The sequence below is a fragment of the Myxocyprinus asiaticus genome, chromosome 5 (assembly GCF_019703515.2).
Source record: "Myxocyprinus asiaticus isolate MX2 ecotype Aquarium Trade chromosome 5, UBuf_Myxa_2, whole genome shotgun sequence".
Lineage (NCBI taxonomy): Eukaryota > Metazoa > Chordata > Actinopteri > Cypriniformes > Catostomidae > Myxocyprinus > Myxocyprinus asiaticus.
Window position 1 is genome coordinate 12,195,777 of NC_059348.1, and position 22,468 is coordinate 12,218,244.

General features: G+C 37.8%; 1 protein-coding gene across 2 annotated transcripts in view; it reads right to left on the bottom strand.

Annotated features, from left to right (window-relative positions):
• The window catches only part of LOC127441295 (solute carrier family 22 member 23-like), an 84,583-nt gene that overhangs the window by 56,501 nt on the left and 5,614 nt on the right, over window positions 1-22,468 (bottom strand). The gene's annotated exons all lie outside the window — the stretch shown is intronic.

The following is a 22,468-nucleotide window of genomic DNA, read 5'->3' on the forward strand; positions in this document are numbered from 1 at the left end:
CATTTTAGCTTAGCGTAAAGCTGACAATTTACACAAGGTTTATTTCTATTTCTTCTGCTCCAAACTTACTTCAGACTTACTTCTCTGTCTGCTCGTATGAATGTAACACATCATAAGAAAGTGTTTCACCGCTGTTCAAATGCACTTTGGATCACATCATTTATATGTATAAATGTTTTCCATCTGAAAGGACTAAATATTAAATGAAACAAATGACAATAAAATGCAAAGTAATCTCTTCAGTAATCAAAATACTTTTTGAATGTAACTGTCTAATTACCAATTATTTAAATTGTAACTGTAGTGGAATACACTTACTTATATTTTGTATTTTAAATACGTAATCCCGTTACATGTATTCCATTACTCCCCAACCCTGCTCGTTAGTGACCCGAGATAAATAATAGTGTTGCATATTTTATATATATATATATATATATATATATATATATATATATATATATATATATATATATATATACACACTGTACATACTGTATATATATATATTTCATAAAACATATTTGTATGATTATTTCATTTCTGTATGAGTTAACTATTACAGAATATCAATTTCTTCATTTTTTTTAAAGAGTACTATATTCATACAAATTACTACTTTTTCATGTTGATTTTCTTTGCAACGATGGTAAATAATCAGAATCCCACATTCATGTACACAATACATTTTACACATGCTATTTGTCAACATGGTGCTGTTGTTTCAGTAACTGGCTTGATTTACATTTGACATTACTATTTGAAGAAGAACAATGCGGAAGTAAACTATAGAAAGTATAACACATGAACAGTATGATGCATAATTGGGTGTACTTCTGAAATTCGGTCAGTTGTACATATTTTTAGACTCAATACGTGCCAGAGTAAATACATATGTGCAGCTTATGCATTGCTTATGTGTTAAGTGTAGCTCAATATGTGTTTGACAGCCAGTTACGTCTTATAAAATTTCAGCGTGGAAGTCATAAATCCTGTTCTAGCGTCATCTCTTTGATATATGAAAAATAAAGCATCAAAATAACGTAACATAATATTTTCTATTCTATTAATTTCTAATTCTATTGAAAATACATCAAGTCCCACCTTATATTATGTGTCTTTTACTACTATTTACTTAAAGGTACACTTATTCATTTTTTTCCTCATTCAAAAAGTTATACTTCTAAAGAAATAAATAGTAAATTTGAAACATATGTATGAAATCATGACCACTCATGTGTGATGAAGAAATTAGTCATATCAGTAACCTTATAAAAGCTCTTTTATTCTACATGGGGCACAGGCACCTCATTGAGGCAGCCATGTTATGATCACATGACCATCTGAATACTACTCGTTTAATCTCAGTAACTGCCCTGTTATTGGACACTTTCATTCATGGATTAAATTCATCCTGGTTAACTGTGCATAGTGAATTTCTACAATGGCACTGGTAACTAAAAACTACTGTGTTTGAATGATGCAGCATCCAGGACACTAGGTTTAATTTACACTCCATACCTCATAATGACAAAGCAAAAACAGATTTTTGATAACTTTGCAAATTTATTAAAAAGAAAAGACTGAAATATCACACTGACATAAGTATTCAGACCCTTTGCTATGACACTTGAAATTTAGCTCAGGTGCATCCCATTTCTCTGTATCATCTTTGAGATGCTTCTACACTTTGATTGGAGTCCACCTGTGGCAGATTCAATTGATTGTACATGATTTTCGGAAAGGCACACACCTGTCTATATAAGGTTTAACAGCTGAAAATGCATATCAGAGCAAAAACCGAGCCATGAGGTCAAAGGAACGGTCTGCAGAGCTCAGAGACAGGATTGTGTTGAGGCACAGATCTGGGGAAGGCTACAAAATTTTTTTGGTTGCATTGAAGTTTCCCAAGAGCACAGTGGCCTCCATAATTCTTAAATGGAAGAAATTTGGAACAACCAGGACTCTTCCTAGGACTAGCTGCCCAGCCAAACTGAGCAATCGGGGGAGAAGGGCCTTGGTAAGTGAGGTGACCGATGGTCACTCTGGTTGAGCTCCAGAGTTCATGTGTGGAGATTGGAGAAACTTGCAGAAGGACAACCATCTCTGCAACACTCCACCGATCTTGGCTTTATCCTCTCCTCAGTGCAAGACACATGAAACACCACTTGGAATTTGCACAACAACAAAAAAAAAGCTCCTAAAGGACACTCGGACTGTGAGAAACAAGATTCTCTGGTCTGATGAAATGAAGATTGAACTGTTTGGCCTCAATTCCAAGTGTCATGTCTGGAGGAAATCAGGCACCGCTCATCACCTGCACAATACCATCCCAATGGTGAAGCATGGTGGTGGTAGCATCATGCTGTGGGGGTGTTTTTCAGCAGTAGGGACTGTGGGACTGCTCAGGGTTAAAGAAAAGCTGAATGCAGCATGATATAGAGATATTATGAAAACCTGGTCCAGAGTGCTCAGGACCTCAGACTGGGCTGAAGGTTCACCTTCCAACAGGATAATGATCCTAAGCACACAGCCAAGACAGCGCAAGAGTGGTTTAGTGACAACTCTGTGAATGTCCTTTAGTGGCCCAGCCAGAGACCAGACTTGAACCCAATCGAACATCTCTGGAGAGACCTGTCCACTAATGGTCCCCATCCAACCTGACAGAGCTTGAGAGGATCTGTAGAGAAGAATGGCAGAAAATCCCCAAGTCCAGGTGTGCAAAGCTTGTCACAACAAAAACTTGGTTGTAATCGCTGCCAAAGGTGCTTCAACTAAGTACTGAGTTAAGAGTCTGAATACTTATGTCAATGTGATATTTCAGTTTTTCTTTTTAATAAATTTGCCAAGTTATAAAACATCTGGGTTTTGCTTTGTCAATATGTGGTATGGAATGTAGATTGATGTGATTTTATTTTTTTTTAAAAGCATTTTAGCACAAAGCTGCAACATAACAAAATATGAAACAAAATGAAGGGGTCTGAATACTTTCTGAATGCATTGTATATAGTAGTTAAAGACACCTAATATAAAGTGTGATCATGCATTGTAAACTTCCATTGTAAATCTGTGCATTTTGTAGATTCATTTGTGATAGATATACGTGAAGGGTCACTAAACACCTGATGCCTGTTATAATGTTTGGAGAAACACCCATGTATTTCAAGGTAAAGATATTAAATATTGTAAAGGCATTTCAACACCACAACATACCGACAAAATCACAGGGCTTTACGATTTGTTCTGCCACAAATGCTGGCAGAGCAGTTTGAAAAAAGGTCAATCGCCATTTCCCCTTTCTATCTGAAAACCACTAGCTACCAAAACCACATTGCACAACTCTAAAGGTAAAAATCTATTTAATATGCACTGCTAATTCACCATGAGTAATCTGTTGGAATTCAAAAGACATCCAGTAAACGTTTATCCTCAAGAAATGTTTATTAGACATAGCAAACTATAAGAATAGATAAAAGATAGTGGTACATAACACTTCCAAGACAAGTGAGTTTAGAAAATCAAACATTTCCACCAAATCGCAAGCTCATTTGTATGTGAAAACATTGAGTGGGATGTTTGCTGCAAATTTGCAGCAAGTTTGCCAGAACTCTCGATTTTCTGTAAGGGTGTAGATATACGTATAGTATCATCATTCTATGTGACCAGATTGAAAAAAGACAATGACTTATGTTACCTACTAATTCAAATAAAATAAACTTCAAGGGATAGTTCACCCAAAAATGAAAATTCTCTCATCATTTACTCACCCTTATGCCATCCCAGATGTGTATTGCTTTTCTTCATCTGCTGAACTCAGATGATGATTTTTAGAAGAATATTTCAGCTCTTTTGGTCCATACAATGCAAGTGAATGGTGCCAAAATTTTGAAGCTCCAAAAAGCACATAAGTCAGCATAAAAGTAATCCATAAAGCCTGATTTATACTATGGAAGAAGCCAAATGTTTTCTCCTGGAGGAACTAAAGCAGACTAGTCGTACGAAACCAGCATTTACACTACACGTGGTGTCATTTTAAAATTAGTTAGTTGATGGTGATGTCACTGTGTTTAACGTTCTGTTCCAGCCACGCAAGTATGCCAATAATGTAGGTTTTGCTCTCCGTGGATCAGTGCTTTTAGTGCTGCAACACTTCTTTGCTTTATTAAACTTGTCACGGAGCCCCTTTCACTTTTGGCGACAAGTTATCTGATCAGAGTTCATAAAAACTCCAATCTCTCTCCACACATTTGTCATGGCCACGCTGTCTTTGTGGAGTTTGTGCGGATAATCATATAAAAATAAGAGACAGGCTTCAAAGTTATCCATTTTAACAACAGTGATATAGGTTACAACTCCTAAGATGGCACGCGCGATTGCAAATAAAACACATCACGTCCAAACCACACCCACGATAATATTTACCAATCATCAATGCTCTTCGACCAGCCGAGTTCTCCTAGGTCAAGAATTTCAGAGATATGAACAAACAGACTGGCAGAACAAAAACATCACTGCATTTCGTAATAATTTGCAGGCAAACTAAGCAAAGCCTGTTCACCTAGTAAGTATACTGTAAATTTGCCTTAAGACTCCAGTGGTAAAATCAGTGTCTTCTGAAGCAATATGATAGGTGTGGGTGAGATCAATATTTAAGTCCTTTTTTCCCTATAAATTTTTCTCCCTGCTCAGTCAGTCTCCACTTTAAGTTTCACATTCTTCTATTCTTCATGCATATCGCCTCCTACTGGGCAGGGAGAATAATTTCTAGCAAAAAAGGACTTCAATATTAATCTGTTTCTTTCCCACACTCATCATATCACTTCTGAAGATATGGATTAAAACACTGGAGTTGTATGGATTACTTTTATGATGCCTTTATGTGTTATTTGGCACTTCAAAGTTTTGGTCACCATTCACTTGCATTGTATGGACCTACAGAGCTGAGATATTCTTCTAAAAATCTTAATTTGTGTTCTGCAGAAGAAAGAAAGTCATACATGTCTGGGATGGCATGAGGGTGAGTAAATGATGAGAGAATTTTTCTCTTTGGGTGAACTATTCCTTTAAATCAGCACATATATTACATGGTTAAACTGGATTGTAAATAGTGAATAAGACACAGGGCTTTGCGTTGAAATATCTCACGCTAAAGTGGCACAACTGTTTAGTTAGTGCAGTTCACTCCTCAGTCAGTTAGATGCAATGAGTTTAACTTAGTGTGATCAATTTTCTAAAGAAACAATACACAATATATTGGTTGAATTATTATTTATTGAACTGGGTTTTTCAGTTGATGAAAGACTGTATGAGTCCTAATGTTTCAGGGTTTCCCATGCAATCCCATAGACTCAACAGAAACTGCTGTACAGTACTACAGGTTCTTGCTTCCTCTTTTGTGTGATAATTGAGCCACGGCCATCACATGCGTCATCTGTCACTACCGATATTGCCTGGCAACCATACAGACAAACATTAGTCAGTCACACATAACAACATTAAGGCAACAATGCTAACTGGCTATGACATGAATGTACTCTGCTTACATGAGCATCACATTTCAGCTTGTTTCATCATGTTCATATTTTGTGGTGATTGAACAAGAAACAACATCATAAACAATGTAACTTAATTGTAAATAAAAAAAAAATACAACAAATCAGGGGTGAAATGTGTCATTTTTGCATAACTAGTGTCAATAAAATTTAAAAAAAAAGAGAGGCTGTTTTCTAACAGGTTTCTCGAACACACCCTTGTCTGCTATTGGTAGGAGAAACTCATAGTCCCGCCCCAAACTCACACCATTGGTCAAGTCAATTTGGGGAAATCAACATACAAAAGGATTACTAATAAATGTCTGTACATATTAAAAGTGCAGTCAGACATGTCCCAAATTTTGGTTGCAAAAACTCCTATAAAATAAAATGTCAACTAACAGCTCATATAATATAGTTTGACTTCCAGAGTTTCACAATCAACATTTTCTGAAGGTTGAGCAACGAGACACTGAGCCTTTGTTGAAAAGTACAAAAATAAAAAAAATAAAATAAAAATAAAAATAAATAAATCTACATTTGTACGAAATTTCTAGCCGTAGTTTTACACTATTAGTAAAAAAAATAAAAAATGGCTATGATATTTTGGTAGATATTAATTTTTGTTTTGATTTAATTCAGTTACATTTAATGACCATGGTACATTTTTGCAAAGGAAGAAATAAGGTGTATAAGATCTGATCTGTAACTCAGAATATACAACATTAAAAAACAGGTTAATTCTAAGCAAATGCGTTCACAACTATACTGAGGAAATATTTGTATTAGAGATTGTGATATCTGCGTTGCCACAGAGTCTAATGGCGTTAGTCCACAACAAAAAATAAGAAACCATCACTGTTACCTTTAGCAAGGTAAAGTGAGAGAATAATTTTTCGCAAGCGGATCTTCTAAGTAATATATGACGACTGAGGGCTTGTATGCTTGAACCATCACCTTTTCACTCTCTTACACACAAACACTGTGTGTGTATCTGAAGAGAGCAAAAGGGAAGGCACGCAGAAAAGAGTGAGCACCAGTCAGTCTATAAAAAGCGAAAGAGAGAAACTGCCGCATAGTTATTGCCTAGCAACAGTATATCAGTGTGAGAGCCGGCACATATAAAGGCAGCCATCGCTTTAACAGCCTTTATTGCTGTATAATTGGGAGGAAAGAACATAATGAGAGCGAGAGCCACATAATGAAAGCGGAGGAAGTGATAGACTCTTGTCTGACGTAGAGAGATAAACAAGACATAAAGAGTAATAAAGTGCACGTGCATGTATGTGATGAAAGCCAGCGATGCTACATTTCATTACAGATGAGATCAAGATGATCAAAGAGGCCAAAATTCAACACATCATTCTGGTCTTTAGAGACCATTAATTCTCCAGCGACTCCAGTAATTAAAGGTGCAATCAGTGATTGTTTCCCCTTTAAAAACGTTTTACTCCTAAAGAAATGATTTGTCATTTTGAAACATATGTATAAAATCATGACCACTCTGAGATGAGGACTCTAGTCATATCAGTAACCTTATAGACCTTATTCACACTAGCGCCATCTTTGATTTTTAATAGGAATGACAACGACGCTGCGAGATGATAGACTTACAGTCACTTCAATGACACGAATGGTATAAAGCTGTATAAAGCTCCTAGATCACATCTGATTTCCCACAATTCATGTTGTCTGGATTGCGTTGTATACTGAATGTTCTTGGACAGATATTTTATCAATGTTTTGTCTGCGGAATGATCAAAAAACACTTTAAACTGCAGTACAGCCCATTGAAGAGACTGTAAGTCTATCCCTCACAGCCTCGTTGTCATTCCCATTAAAAATCAAAGATAGCGCTAGCGTGAATATGGTCTATATAGGCGATTTTATTCTACATGGAGAGGGTCCCCACATGGAGGCTGCCATTTTAAAATCACATGACCAGCCAAATACTACTCGCTTCATCTCAGTAACAGTCTTGTTATTAGAAGCTTTCACTCTTTGGATTAAATTAATCATGGCTGATTGTGAACCGTTAATTTCTACAATGGCATCTGTAAATGAAAACTGCATCCACACCACTAGGTGTCACTGTAAGTCCAAGATGACACAAGCAAATGTTACTGAGTGCACCTTTAAAAGGATAGCTCAATCAAAAATGAAAATTCTGTCATCATACTCACCCTCATGTCTCGCAAAACTCATGTGACTTTCTTTTCTCTCTGGAACACAAAATGACTTAATTATAGCAGAATGTCCAAGCTGCTCTTTTTCATACAATAAGACGACATGGTGACCAAGAAGTCGACTATTTTTATGATGCTTTTATGGTGCCTAATTGCCCTTTTTGGAGCTTGATGGCCCTGGTCTCAATTCACTTGCACTGAATGGCACAGAGCAGCTCAGACATTTTGCTAAACTTTTCCTTTTTTTGTTAGACGGAAGAAAGTCATACAGGTTTGAAACAACATGAGGGTGAGTATGATTTCAGAATTTTCAATTTTGGTTGAAATGCCCATTTAAAAAGAACAAAATGACACAAAAAATATTAGCCAACTCAAACACATTTCATTAGCACATGCAATATCTCCAGTAGCCAAACGGCTCTGGCCACCAGTGCTTTAAATATTTCTCAATGTGGTCACTGATAAAATGGTCCAGAATTACAGGTGCTGTGCAAACACAGGGATATACCTCCAGTATCTCATACAAACCATCCATAACACTATCTATGCCATTTACATGCCATCATATACTGTAATTATCGACCTAACATGTTTTAAAGGGATAGTTCATTCAAAAATGCTTTTTAGCATGTATTTATTTGATTTGTTTTACAGCCTTCAATTTATACTTTGTTGGACGAAGAGCATTGAATAAGATATAATTAAAGTTGGAATAACATGGTTTTAGCATGGTATTTAGACCCCTTCATTTTTTTTTTTTTCACATTTTGTAATGTTGCAGCCTTGTGCTAAAATGCTTTAATTTATTTTTTCTACACTCCATACCCCATAATGACAAAGCAAAAAACTGATTTTTGATATCTTTGCAAAATTATTAAAAAGAAAAAACTGAAATATCAATACAAAGTATTCAGACCCTTTGCTATGACACTTGAAATTTAGCTCAGGTGCATCCCATTTCTCTGGATCATCTTTGAGATGTTTCTACACTTTGATTGGAGTCCACCTGTGGCAAATTCAATTAATTGGACATGATTTGGAAAGGCACACACCTGTCTATATAAGGTTTCACAGCTGAAAATGAATATCAGAGCAAAAACCGAGCCATGAGGTCAAATGAACTGCCTGCAGAGCTCAGAGACAGGATTGTGTAGAGGCACAGATCTGGGGAAGGCTACAAAAATGTTTTGGTTGCACTTAAGGTTCCCAAGAGTACAGTGGCCTCCATAATTCTTAAATGGAAGAAATTTGGTACAACCAGGACTCTTCCTAGAGCTGGCCGCCCGGCCAAACTGAGCAATCAGGGGAGAAGGGCCTTGGTGAGAGAGGTGACCAAGAACCAGATGGTCACTCTGGTTGGTTATACTTAAGCACATAACTTATAGTTCGTGCTATTTGGAGAGATATGCTATTATTTTTCTAAGCTATTACACAGTTTTCACCTGGCAGACGATAAAATATGTTAATATACTTACATTTTTGCTAAATGAGTTTTACGGCTCATTCTTGCACACACCCACAACACATTCTGGTGAAGAGATGTAATATTTTTTATTATTGCTAAACAATGATACAAAGATGAGGGGATAATTCAGATCCTTGGACTGATGTACCGTGTGTGGGATTTGGAATGTGCCCACTTGTTGAACACAGTTTCGGCTTGAGTGGGGCAGAGAGAGAGCGAGGAAAAAGAGAGATCGAGAGAAAGAAAGAGTGAGTGTGTGTGTGAGAGAGAGAGAGAGAGAGAGAGAGATTGTGTGAAGGGGGAATTGTTTTTGTGAAACAAGGGAGAGGCAGAAAGGGCCCATTGTCTTGTGCTTGTAATGGTGTGTTACTACGACATAGTACAAATCTCAATCCTTCTGCAAACACGCTCACTGGAGTCACAGGTCACTCAACACACAAATTCACTGAAATACAAAACTAGGTAGCTCAAAGGCATGCGGTAATAAGATACCACACATTCTGCTCAGTGCTAAGTGAGACTAATTACTGAATAGAATGAATTAAATCTATTCACTTATTTGGCAGAAATATATTTTAATTTATTTCCCTTTTTTTCAGGATTTCAGGAATGTATTTTTTGACCGATTCACTTCCATGAACTTTCCAGTTGTTTTTCATCACTGGATAAGGATTTTTAGTAATCAATCAAATTCAGACTTGATTTATAAAATTGTAAGATTTGCTTATGAATCATTCACACCAGTTTGTGAATCGGTTTGGTTGATTCATTGAAGAAACCAATAATTATTTCACAAATCAGATATCACTTCTATCTTAAACCAAGCAATGTGTCATGTCCCTGAGGCACTTCACTGAATTTGCACCTAGAAAGAAAATGTATAAAGTGTACACTGTCTATAATTTTTATCATTAAATGTAAACATTTACTTTGCTGAGAAAGATATTTTACCCCAATAATCATGATTTTTTTTTTTTTTTTTTTTTCATAAAAACTAGGCTATAAATGTTTGTCCCTCAGTCTGAACTCAACCCTGTCACACCAACCATTTTCAGACCATAAATATTTAGTTCCGCTCACATGTGACATTACTAATCAGAAGTGGTGTCATTCAGCTGTCTTCAACAGCGTGGTACAGAAATGGGTAAGAAATATCATAATATGTATTAATATTTTGAAGTTTATTATAGTAAGATGAGTATGATCAAGCTCAACAACCCCGTCACATGAAATTAAGATATTAAATCAGTACTTTAAATGTTTTTATTATAATATATATATATAGAATTTATTAATAACAATTGTTATTAATAAATTGCAACATCTGACTCAGGGTATACTCTCGACTTCAATGTTTACACAGTTTGGCCACCAAAGTAGTTGAATTGTTACTGCAGCCATTCAAAGACCAGGGCCACAATGTTTGGTTTGACAACTTTTACACGTCCCCAGCTCTTATGGTTAAGTTGTTAGAAATGGGAACTAATGCCTGTGGGACATGCAGGGTGAATCTTAAACTGTTTCCTGCAGAATTTAAAGACATCAAAAGATGGGAATGCAAGACTCGTGGGGATATGAGGTGGTGTAGGATTGAGGGGAATATACTTGTAATTCAGTGGAAGGACACACGTGCAGTTACATGCCTCTCCAATTTCCACAATGCAAATGGCTCAACCGAAATTACTAGGCTTGTAAAAAATGATAGCGACTGGACAAAAGAAGTAGCTCTCCAGCTCACTATCATCAGCGATTATAACAAAAACATGGGCAGTGTTGATAGGTCAGACCAAATGATAAAATCTTACGACGTCCTACAAACAACTCAGAAGTGCTAGAAGACTCTTTTTTTTTCCACTTCTTAGACATTGCTGTCATCAGTAGTTTCATATTGTTTAAGGAATGGCAACACATTCATGCAGCACCAGGGGATGAGCGTAGACCGGTGAACTTAACCCAGATAGATTTCAGAGGAAACCTGGCTCGTCAGCTGGGAGGTATCGATATTCACGCAAGTTTCCCTTTGCATACACTAAAGCCTGTAGTCCCTCCTTCGTCATCACTCCACACAGCCCATGTCCCTAAATTTGAAGAGTCCTCTAAGAGATGTTGGTTATGCTATCAAAAAAGTAGGACTGAATATAATACTAAAGTAGCTTGTTGCATGCTGGAATGTAATGGCAAAGACTTGGCAAAAGGTTCGCGATAGGAACCGTTTTCAGTCTTGGCACTCAGCTGAGTGTGACCAGTTTCGCGAAGAGGCCTAGGTTGGGCTGTGTTTACTGGTGTTGTCGTCCTCCCCCTCACTTCTTTTATCCCTCTCTTCTCTCCACAGGTATTGCAGTTGTTGAGTATTTATGAATTTATATATATCCTGTTTCTGCACTCTTTATTAAAAATTTATTTACTGTAGATAGTTCGAAAGTTTGATTTTGTATGTTTTGCTGTGCAATTCGTGTGTAATTCTAATGTTCAAATTAAATAAAGTGTGTGTTTTATTGAACACATAAAATGTATATTTCAGTGTTTGTGTCGTTCAATTTCAGATGCAATCTCAATTTATTATTACAGGTGCTCAAAAGGAGTATTTGAGGAGTGGTCATGTGAAATGTATCTTAACATTCTAAATGTTTGTTTTATTCCATTTTTCCACTAATCACCAGAATGGTCATAACTTTTAAACAATAGATTATATTTCTAATCTGTCTACTATTCTACATTGCCCACAAAATTATGTATATTTCATACACTCTAAGTTTCCCTCTAGCTTGTAATTAAAATGGTTGAAAATGCAGTTGTCTGATGAAGTATGGTGGACGGAGAAGATTTTTGCAAAAATTGCTGTGTGAAATCTTATTGATAAAGAATGATTAGCCTTAAATAATCATACATATATTTATATCATTTGAAAGCCCTAGTTCTTCTCTTCAATATGGTATATACAGTTCAAGTGTGTGATGTTATATGAATATGAATGTAATATGAAAATGGATATGAATATCATATTCTGGCACAAAATGGAATATTCTGAATTTTGCGCTCAGGCTTTAAAGGGTTAATATCAAAAGACAAAGCAGGGAGGCCAGCAGAGAGGCCAGCAGAGCAGAGCGGAGAAGCACCACTGTCAGAAAGGCCATCGAGCTCAGGTACGGGAAGAGACCGGCGTGTGCATTAGGAGGACATCCATCAACAGTAGGATCAGCTTTACTCCAAGTGCCGAAAGTATCGAGAGGAATTTATCCAGTATGGATTCACATGTGTCATCGTCAACGAAATACAACATCCCCAATGTGTAGTGTGCACAGAGGTGCTTGCACATGAAAGCCTAAAGCCTGTAAAAATGCTACAACACTTAAACACCAAGCACCCCTCTCTCGTTGCGAAAGGAGCGAGAATTGCAAGGCCAAAAGAAAGTCCTAACTAAACAGACAACAATCCCTGCCAAAGCTCAACAGGCATCGTATGAGGTGGCATATTTAATTGCACAGGCAAAAAAGCCACACACGATCGGGGAAACCCTTATCAAACCCACTGCTATAGCTATAAGTCGGGCTATGCATGGGGATAAACTGGCCCGTGAGCTAGAATCAGTGCCGCTGTCTAACGGGACTATTGCCCGGCGCATCTCCGACATGGCCCAGGACATAAAGTGTCAGCTGGTGGACAGAGTGAAGAAAGGAAAAAAATACATTTTACAGTCAGATGAATCCACAGATATATCAAACTCTGCCCAGCTGCTTGTATTCATCAGATACAGTTTTGACGGAAAACTTAACGAGGACATACTGTTCTGCACCCCGCTGGAGGGAACATGCACAGGCGAGGACATTTTCACAAAACTTGACAACAAACTAAAAGGAGAGGGACTGTCTGGGGACGAGTGCATCGGTGTGTGTGCTGGAGCGATGCTGGGGAAAAAGAAAGGTCTTAAAGCAAGAGTCTTACAGGTGGCGCCTCATGTAAATTTCACGCATTGTATTATACACAGCGAAGCTCTTGCGAGCAAAACACTTGACCCAGAACTTAAACGTGTTCTTGAGACTGCGATAAAAATTATCAACTACATAAATTCTCGTCCACTCAATATCAGGCTATTTGCCACTCTCTGTAATGAACTGGAATCGGAGCATGAGTGCTTGCTGTTACATACAGAAGTCAGGTGGCTTTCGCAAGGGAATGTGCTCAGCCGCCTATATGAGCTGCGGGAAGAAGTGCGCTTATTTCTGATGGAGCATGGGTCCCAGCTCGCTGACCACCTCATTGATCCGGACTGTTTAACAAGGCTAGCATATTTGTCTTGCATATTTGAAAAACTGAATGGACTTAATATGTCATTGCAAGATGAAAACATAAGCATCATGTCGCTGAATGACAAAATCCACGCATACACAAGAAAACTCGAGCGCTGGATTGAGCGAGTTGAAATGGCTAGGATTTATATGTTTTCTGAGCTGGACGAATTCATGGAGGAAAATTAACTGAGTGTTAACATAGTGAAGAAGTCTATCACTACCCACCTTCAAGCCCTCCTGGAACACTTTAACAAGTATTTCCCAGACGAAACAGCTCCAGAACAATGACTGGATAAGATCACCATTCACTGTAACGAGGGCAAATCATCCGACATCTGACCTGGAGGACGCACTGGTTGAACTGTCAAGCGACCGAACATTAAAGACAGCGGTTAATTCCAAGACGCTGGCTGAGTTTTGGATTTCAGTCGAGAGGGAATACCCACAGTTATATCCGCAAAGCCGCGGGTCCAGACGGCATTCCGGGCCGCGTCATCAGAGCGTGCGCGAACCAGCTGGCTGGTGTTTTTACGGACATTTTCAACCTCTCCCTCTCTTTGTCTGTAGTCCCCACATGCTTTAAAACATCCACCATTGTGCCTGTTCCAAAACAATCGAAAATAACTTGTTTAAATGACTGGCGTCCTGTTGCTCTGACCCCCATCATCAGCAAATGTTTTGAGAGACTAATCAGAGATTACATCTGCTCTGTATTACCACTCAATCTTGACCCGCTGCAGTTTGCTTACCGTAACAACCGCTCCACTGATGATGCCATTGCATCTACAATACACACTGCTCTCTCCCACCTGGAAAAAAAGAACACTTATGTGAGAATGCTGTTTGTAGACTACAGCTCAGCATTCAACACCATAGTGCCCTCCAAGCTAGATGAGAAACTCCGGGCTCTGGGCTTAAACAGCTCGCTGTGCAGCTGGATCCTGGACTTCCTGTCAAGCAGACGCCAGGTGGTTAGAATAGGCAGCAACATCTCCTCATCACTGACCCTCAACACTGGAGCCCCGCAGGGCTGTGTTCTCAGCCCACTACTGTATTCCCTGTACACACATGACTGTGTGGCAACACATAACTCCAATGCCATCATTAAGTTTGCTGATGACACGACGGTGGTAGGTCTGATCACTGACAATGATGAAACAGCCTACAGAGAGGAGGTGCACACTCTGACACACTGGTGTCAGGAGCACAACCTCTCCCTCAACGTCAGTAAGACAAAGGAGCTTGTGGTGGACTTCAGAAGAAAAGACAGAGAACACAGTCCCATCACCATCAATGGGGCACCAGTGGAGAGAGTCAGCAGCTTCAAGTTCCTGGGTGTCCACATCACAGAGGAACTCACATGGTCCGTCCACACTGAAGTCGTTGTGAAGAAGGCTCATCAGCGCCTTTTCTTCCTGAGACGGCTGAGGAAGTTTGGAATGAACCGCCACATCCTCACACGGTTCTACACCTGCACTGTGGAGAGCATCCTGACTGGCTGCATCTCCGCCTGGTACGGCAATAGCACTGCCCACAACCGCAAAGCACTGCAAAGGGTGGTGCGAACTGCCAAACACATCATCGGAGGTGAGCTTCCCTCCCTCCAGGAAATATATACAAGGCGGTGTGTGAAAAAAGCTCGGAGGATCATCAGAGACTCCAGCCACCCGAGCCATGGGCTGTTCTCACTGCTACCATCAGGTAGGCGGTATCGCAGCATCAGGACACGCACCAGCCGACTCCATGATAGCTTCTTCCCCCAAGCAATCAGACTTCTGAACTCTTGATCTCCCACGATCAAAATACATCATCCCTGCACTTTATTACTCTTTTATCTCACACCGGACTGTCATAAATTATATTACTGTCATTATATTATGTCTCTCTTAACAACTGACTATCAACCGACAGCCTGAATGTCAATACAGTACAATACTGTACATTCTATATATATACTTTTTTCATATATATTTTAATTTTTATTGAATAATGTGTATCTATATAGTATCTATATAGTAAAAAACAAAACAAAAAAAAAAAAACAAAAAACAAAAACAGCATATTGTATACTGTGCAATGTATGTTATTATTGTATATTGTTGAGTGTAATTGTGTATAACAGATGTTTAAATTGTGTTGTGTTAATTTGATGTTTTAAGTTGTGTAATTATGTATAACAGATGTTTAAATTGTGCTGTGTTAATTTGATGTTTTAAGTCGAGTTTAATTATGTATAACAGATGTTTAAATTGTGCTGTGTTAATTTGATGTTTTAAGTCGAGTTTAATTATGTATAACAGATGTTTAAATTGTGTTGTGTTAATTTGATGTTTATTGTAGATTGGCGTATGTCTCATCACTGTCACGACTGCTATGTTGATCGGAACTGCACCCAAGAATTTCACACACCATTGCACTTGTGTATATGGCTGTGTGACAATAAAGTGATTTGATTTGATTTGACAGTTATCCAAGGCCACTATGGATGCACTGATGCCGTTTGGCACTACCCACTTGTGCGAAAAGACTTTCTCGGCACTCATGTACCTTAAAAATAAATACAGATCACGAATGAACGTAGAGGATGATCTCCAAGTGGCGGTCTCCAAAATTAAACCAAGGACTTGCTGTGCTCAAAGCATTGTGCACACCCATCTCATTAGGTGAGGTTAACACTGAAATGAAAGTAATGACTAAATTAGGCTACTTTTAAATAATATTATGGTTGTTAGGCTGTTGTGTTCTGTTGTGTTTTTGTCATTATGCTGTTTGGACAGGCCTATTACATTTGTATACTTTAACCACCTCTGAGGATAGTGGCGGGGGGTCACGAGTCACTGGCACCGTTATTTTGGGGGTCGTGGGGTGAAAAGTTTGGGAACCCCTGCACTAGTCAATACTTTTCATGGGACTAGTTCTTTCAATTAGTCAACCTCTCACTTAAACTTTGGGAAACATTTAAAGTTACTTGAATTGTAGCTATTTTAGTGCATTTCTGTTTATGTTCTGTCTATGTTTGGAAAATGTTAATAAAACATTATTGTAACTTACAGTATTGTTTTCTTTTCTAAGAAGGAACTAAATGCATTTTGACAAGAGAAGTATATGGAGTCAAATTTAAGCACTTTCGAAATCTGTGATTAATCGCGATTAACTAAGAAAAATCATGCAATTTATTGCTTTAATCGACTAACAGCACTAATTATATTATATTATATTAAATAACTAAACTTGCATATTCGCTATAGAAATTTCCATGACTTTTCATTGACTTTTAATATGTCATTAATTTCAATGACTTTTAAGTTTTGATTCAATTCCATGACTTCGTTTTATTATTGTTAAAATTATCATGTTTTTATTGTTATTATGGTAACACTTGTATTAATATTCCCTTTGTTAATAGTTTATAAAGAGATTAATTCATGACCAATACATCATATGGAAATTCATTATAAATATTTATAGCAACATGCACAAAAAGGGCAACTTTTCCAATACTTGCAAAATAGTAAAATTTTAAACTTGCATGTTAAATGCTTATTTCACTTTTTCATACTTAAATTAATCAAAACATAAAATGCGCTAATTCATGATTTCTGTCGCAAAGTAGCAAAACTGGAATATTATAGTGAGATTAAATGGAGGGATTATGTCATTTTGCTACAGTCCGCTTTGTGTTTATATATTTACAAATGTAATGTCTTGACTCACTTGTGTTGTCACTTTCCTTGTCACATAAATGATTTTATTCCTAATTACCTAAAGTCCTCTGCAAAAACACTTTTCAGTTCTTCATGCATGCTTATTCACAGCATATATCATATAATAAAGCCTCATGATCATTAAACCATACTGAACATTTGTGTATGGGTTTCTTTAGTTGGCAACTCCTTAATACATTTTTCAAAGCTTTCCACTTTACGTTAAGTTAAATTTGTATAGGTTACTAATGTTGAACAAGTGTTATTAAGCATTTATAACATATGATGTAAAATGGCAGACTTTTTGGAAAGTATTGCATGAGTCGCCCCATTTATGCATGTTTTTATAACCGCATATCAATGATTTATAATGCATTTGTAAATGAATTAGTCATTAATGAACCCCTGTTACCATTATTATTACTGATATTTTCAGGTTATATTTCTATGACCATGGGAACCCTATAAGACTGTTTTGGACAACACATTTTATATTGTTCTCAGTGTGTTTTGTGTGTGTGTGTGTGTGTGTGTGTGAGAGTGTGTGTGTGTGTGTGTGTGTTTCAGTTTGAACTTCTTTGAATTTGAGTCCAGTTCATGAGTCTTCGTGAAAATCTGTGAATAAGCATCTTGTGTTTCTGACTGTGAAATCAACTCACGCCAGCTGAGGAACAGTGAGTTGACCTGGCCAGCCGAACAGCTGGGTAAATACAGTGTGTGTGGGTGGAAGCACACAATCTGTGTGTGCATGAGCAAATGCACATTTCCAAGTCCGACACTAGCTCAAAAAAATATTTGCAATGCTTGTCAGGTTACAATGGTCATTTTGATTTAGATCATATGAATGGAAAAAGGTTGTTTGGAGATATTTGGTGGAGTTCTGTTTGTTTGTCAAGCATTAAGAGCTGGTTCAGCTAGCAATCAATGTGTTTTTAAAATAATGAATATATGAAGAAAACGGCTTATTTGATGTTATTTTGCAGAAAGTGGCTTTCTGAAATGTCATGTTAAAGAGAATGCTGATTTCCTTATGCCGCTAAAGGGATTAAGAGAAAGCGTTTAACACACACAGGTTTCTCCCAGAGAAACGAGGCTTATGTGGCCATGTAAACGTGCGTGAAGAGTACGCATGTGCATGGAACAGACTGGATAACAAACGTAATAGGATGGAGTCCAAAAACAAGTCAACACAGGATAAAGAATTCAGCTTTTCTGGGAGTACAGTGGGAAATGACATACACTATAAACTATTCCCATTTACATACACCCATGTAAAATATGGACTGTCTCTCACACGATTGCGTATATGCGCTCGTACATTGGGGGAATCCTGGAGTTTTACACAAGAGGGAAACCCAACTATTGTAGCACAATTCCGCCTCAGGTCATGATGGAAAGTGAAGGCAACAAACACAGCAACAACTCTGGAAATAAAGCAAAGCAACGGAGAATAAAATAGTAAAGTCTTCCTCAGAGCCCATGTTTGTTATTTACACAAGCGTCACGGAGAAATTACGTTGCATTGGAGAAACGGTTTACTGACCGAACCGCACGTATATGCGAGAAAAGAGTACGGCACTTATGCAGTGCAGGGGAACACCAGATTCTCGCAATAAGCTGCTTTCTGGTGTCCATGTAATATGATCTAGATCTAAATCTTTAGGTTTGATATCTGTTGTGTATCCTTAAAAAAGCCATTTTGTTTCTTTCAGTACCTGTTGTGGGCAAGTTATAATTAAATCATAGGGTTATAGCATTTAGGGATCCAGTGTTGCAAATGTAATCAGGAGTGGCAAATGGAAAATATCAATGGAAATCAACCAAAACGTACAGGTGCATCTCAATAAATTAGAATGTCGTGGAAAAGTTCATTTATTTCAGTAATTCAACTCAAATTGTGAAACTCGTGTATTAAATAAATTCAATGCACACAGACTGAAGTAGTTTAAGTCTTTGGTTCTTTTAATTGTGATGATTTTGGCTCACATTTAACAAAAACCCACTATACAAACTATAAACTTTACTATTTTAAAGGACCAAAGAGGACCATTATATTTGTGACCTCAACACCTGCAATCCCAACACCTCCCCCTCCACCCCATGGTTACAGCCTTGGCCACAGGTGGACTCCAATCAAATTGTAGAAACACCTCAAAGATGATCCAGAGAAATGGGATGCACCTGAGCTAAATTTCAAGTGCCGTAGCAAAGAGTCTGAATACTTTTGTCAGTATTTTCTTTTTAGTAAATTTGCAAACTAAGCAAAAATCTGTTTTTTTCTTTGTCATTACGGGGTATGGAGTGTAGATAGATGTGAAAAAGTGTGCAACAACAAAATGTGAAAAAAACAATTACGGGGTCTGAATACTTTCTGAATGCACTGTATGCATATATGTATACACACACACACACAAACTAAATGTTTTGAAATGTTAGGGTTAGCCCATTAGTCTCCTTCGTTGCCTGAAGTTGGTAATCTAATCCACTCTTGTTCTAATTTAATCAAACAGCTGCTAATCCAATAGGAAATGAAAAGAAACTGGCAACAAAACACTGACAGCGTCTTTGGCCCAATTAACTTTAATTAAACAACTCAAGGTTTCAATTAAATAAAAGCGACCATCTTGATTTCTCAGTCAGGCTCAGTTTGAGTTATTGAAGGCCTGAATGTTGTTAGATAGAATAAACACAAACACAGTTAAAATTTAAAAAAGATTATTATTTCAGTAAATGAACAGGTATCATAATTTTCTAGAATTTGCTGCGGTACCCTACACTAATAAAGAGACAAGGAAAGTAGCTCATAACAAAAATCGGGTTATTTATCTTGATCTTCAGAGTGTCTTACAGAAGCATTCATCAAGGAGACTCTACATTTCTGAGCCCAATTTAATCCTATTTACTCTTGTGTCATTGAAAACAAACCCTTCTGGTCTGATCCTGTCCTTGTCATCAGAATGCAACACCATGGCAGAATGCTACTGTGCATGATTATCTGGCTCTGTATCTCCCAGTGATGATAGTCTCCTATTCATTTTCCCTCATCTTATTAAAGTAAAAATCCTGTGGGGCCTACGATGCAATTAGAGTAGTCCTCAACATCTGAAAGGGCTCTCCCGATGGAAATTGAGTTTATGAAGCTGCCTGAGGACACCAAAGTAAGAAAGATTATTTTCTAGGGACTTTTTTGGTTTGCCCATCTCAAGACTTCATCTTCCCTTGGCAGATTGAGGCAGGCTGACGTTTCTTTAGCTGAAATTGGTCTGAGCTTACCAAAATGCGAAACACGTGTGTTCAGAGGATTTGGCTCTTTTACAGTGCATCTATTTCATTCCATATTTTATTAAAGCTGAAGTTCAATGGACACTCTATTTCATCTTAATATATCTCCCATTCTCCCATCGTTTCTTGGACATCTTGTCAAGCTTTGTAAAATGGTTGTGTTTCAGCATCATGATCACACGAGAAGTCGACATGTTGTTTACGAGAGTTCCGGCACCCTAGGTTTTCCCACATTATGTTGACTCACTAACAAGCGCCATCTCCCATCAGACATTTGTGCATCGGCTCCAGTATGTTTACCTTCCCTTGTGGTGCAACTGGGAGTGTGTTGCGTCAGCAGCATGGGTAACCCCGGTTCAAATCCCACTTCAAAACAAGGAAGAACTCCAATTTGCATAATCAGTGATGAGGGCAGTTCAGAGGTTGCTTTTTTCCTTTTAACATTACATTTTTACTTCACTGATGGTTAGGTTTAGGATTGAGGTTTGCATTGGGGGTACAGTTTATAAAATATGCATTCCTCTACACTGTAATACAGACTAAAAACAGCTAAAAACAACTCGCTTCACAACTCGCTTTTGGCGCCCCTCTGTGGACATAAAACCCAGAAACATGGCGCTCACACGTACCCATAAACCCAACAACACTTACCGCTTTGGCCCACTGCTGGCAGTGTTTCGAATTTCGGTAAGCACAGACTGATTTTACCAAAAGAAAAGTCAACCTACTGTTTCCGATTTCATTGTGAGATTAGTCTGTTTCAGAAGTTTCTCGAGGACACAATATAAGAACATGGGGCTATTTTTCAAGGACTTTTCCAATTTCTAACTCTAAACTATGTTTCAAGACATTACACAAATTTCAATAGGAATCAATTCTGACATCTGGCTAGATCACTCAAGAACATGCAGATACTTACCCAGCACTTCTGATTGTCTTAATGCCTGGTTCTCTTCAACTTTCCCTAAAACCTGATCACTAAGATCCCACAGCATGACATTACCACTAAGCCCTTTACTGTAAGTACAGTACGGATCTAGCCAGGTGATTCATGGTACCTGTTTGTTCTATGCATGGCATTTTCTATTCATAATTCCATTTTGTCCTCTCTCGGCCAGAAAATGCTATTTAGCTGGTTACTTACTGGTCCAGGTCTCTATGATATTCTGGTCCTTTATCATAAATCTGGGGTATGTTTTTCTGCCATTTTATCGTTAATCAGGCAAAAATAAATCTTTTCACGATAAAAACAACAAAAAAAAGTAACAGTACAAGTCTTCTCAAAAAGTTATGTTTTGAGGAATGATTCATGCCCTATGCACAAACAGTACTTAAGGCAAGGGTATACTTAGTTTTCATGCGTGTTGTTATGTCTGCTCACAGTCAGGTGCTCTGTGTTGACCACAACATGCTTGTTGTGGCTTGTATGGATGCAAGTGTGATACTCCTTAGTATAGTCAAATCAAATGTTTGATCAAATCCCTAACCCCAAGTATGAGCAATAATAATAGTGATGCTTGCCTCAACAAGCAAGAACAACTAAATACCACTGTAAACTATTTCCTCCATACTTCTAAAATGAATGATAAAGAGCTTTCCATCATCATGTTAGTACATTTGCAAATCAAACAATACATGAAGGGTGTGGTCTTGCTTATCCTGCTCATTTCTAGGTAAATATGTAGGGGTGAAGCCCAAAGTTAAGGCAGAGCAAATCTGCAGTCCTTCCTGTCCCATCATGAAAATAACTGTCTTGATTAATGGCAGCGCAGAAATTTCCTGACAATCCCTCAAAAGGTTGAGCTTGAATGGAAATCTAAAATATGTAAAGATTTCAGTCAAAGAGAGTTAGATTCCAGCCTTGTTCTGAACATGCCCCAAACAGTACATCTATCCTATTCCAAATGTTTTTGAGATAATTTAGGTGGTAATCATTAATGCTACACTGTGATAATGCCAATTAGCAACATCCTAAATGCTACTTATTGTAAAATAAGTTATACAAATGATG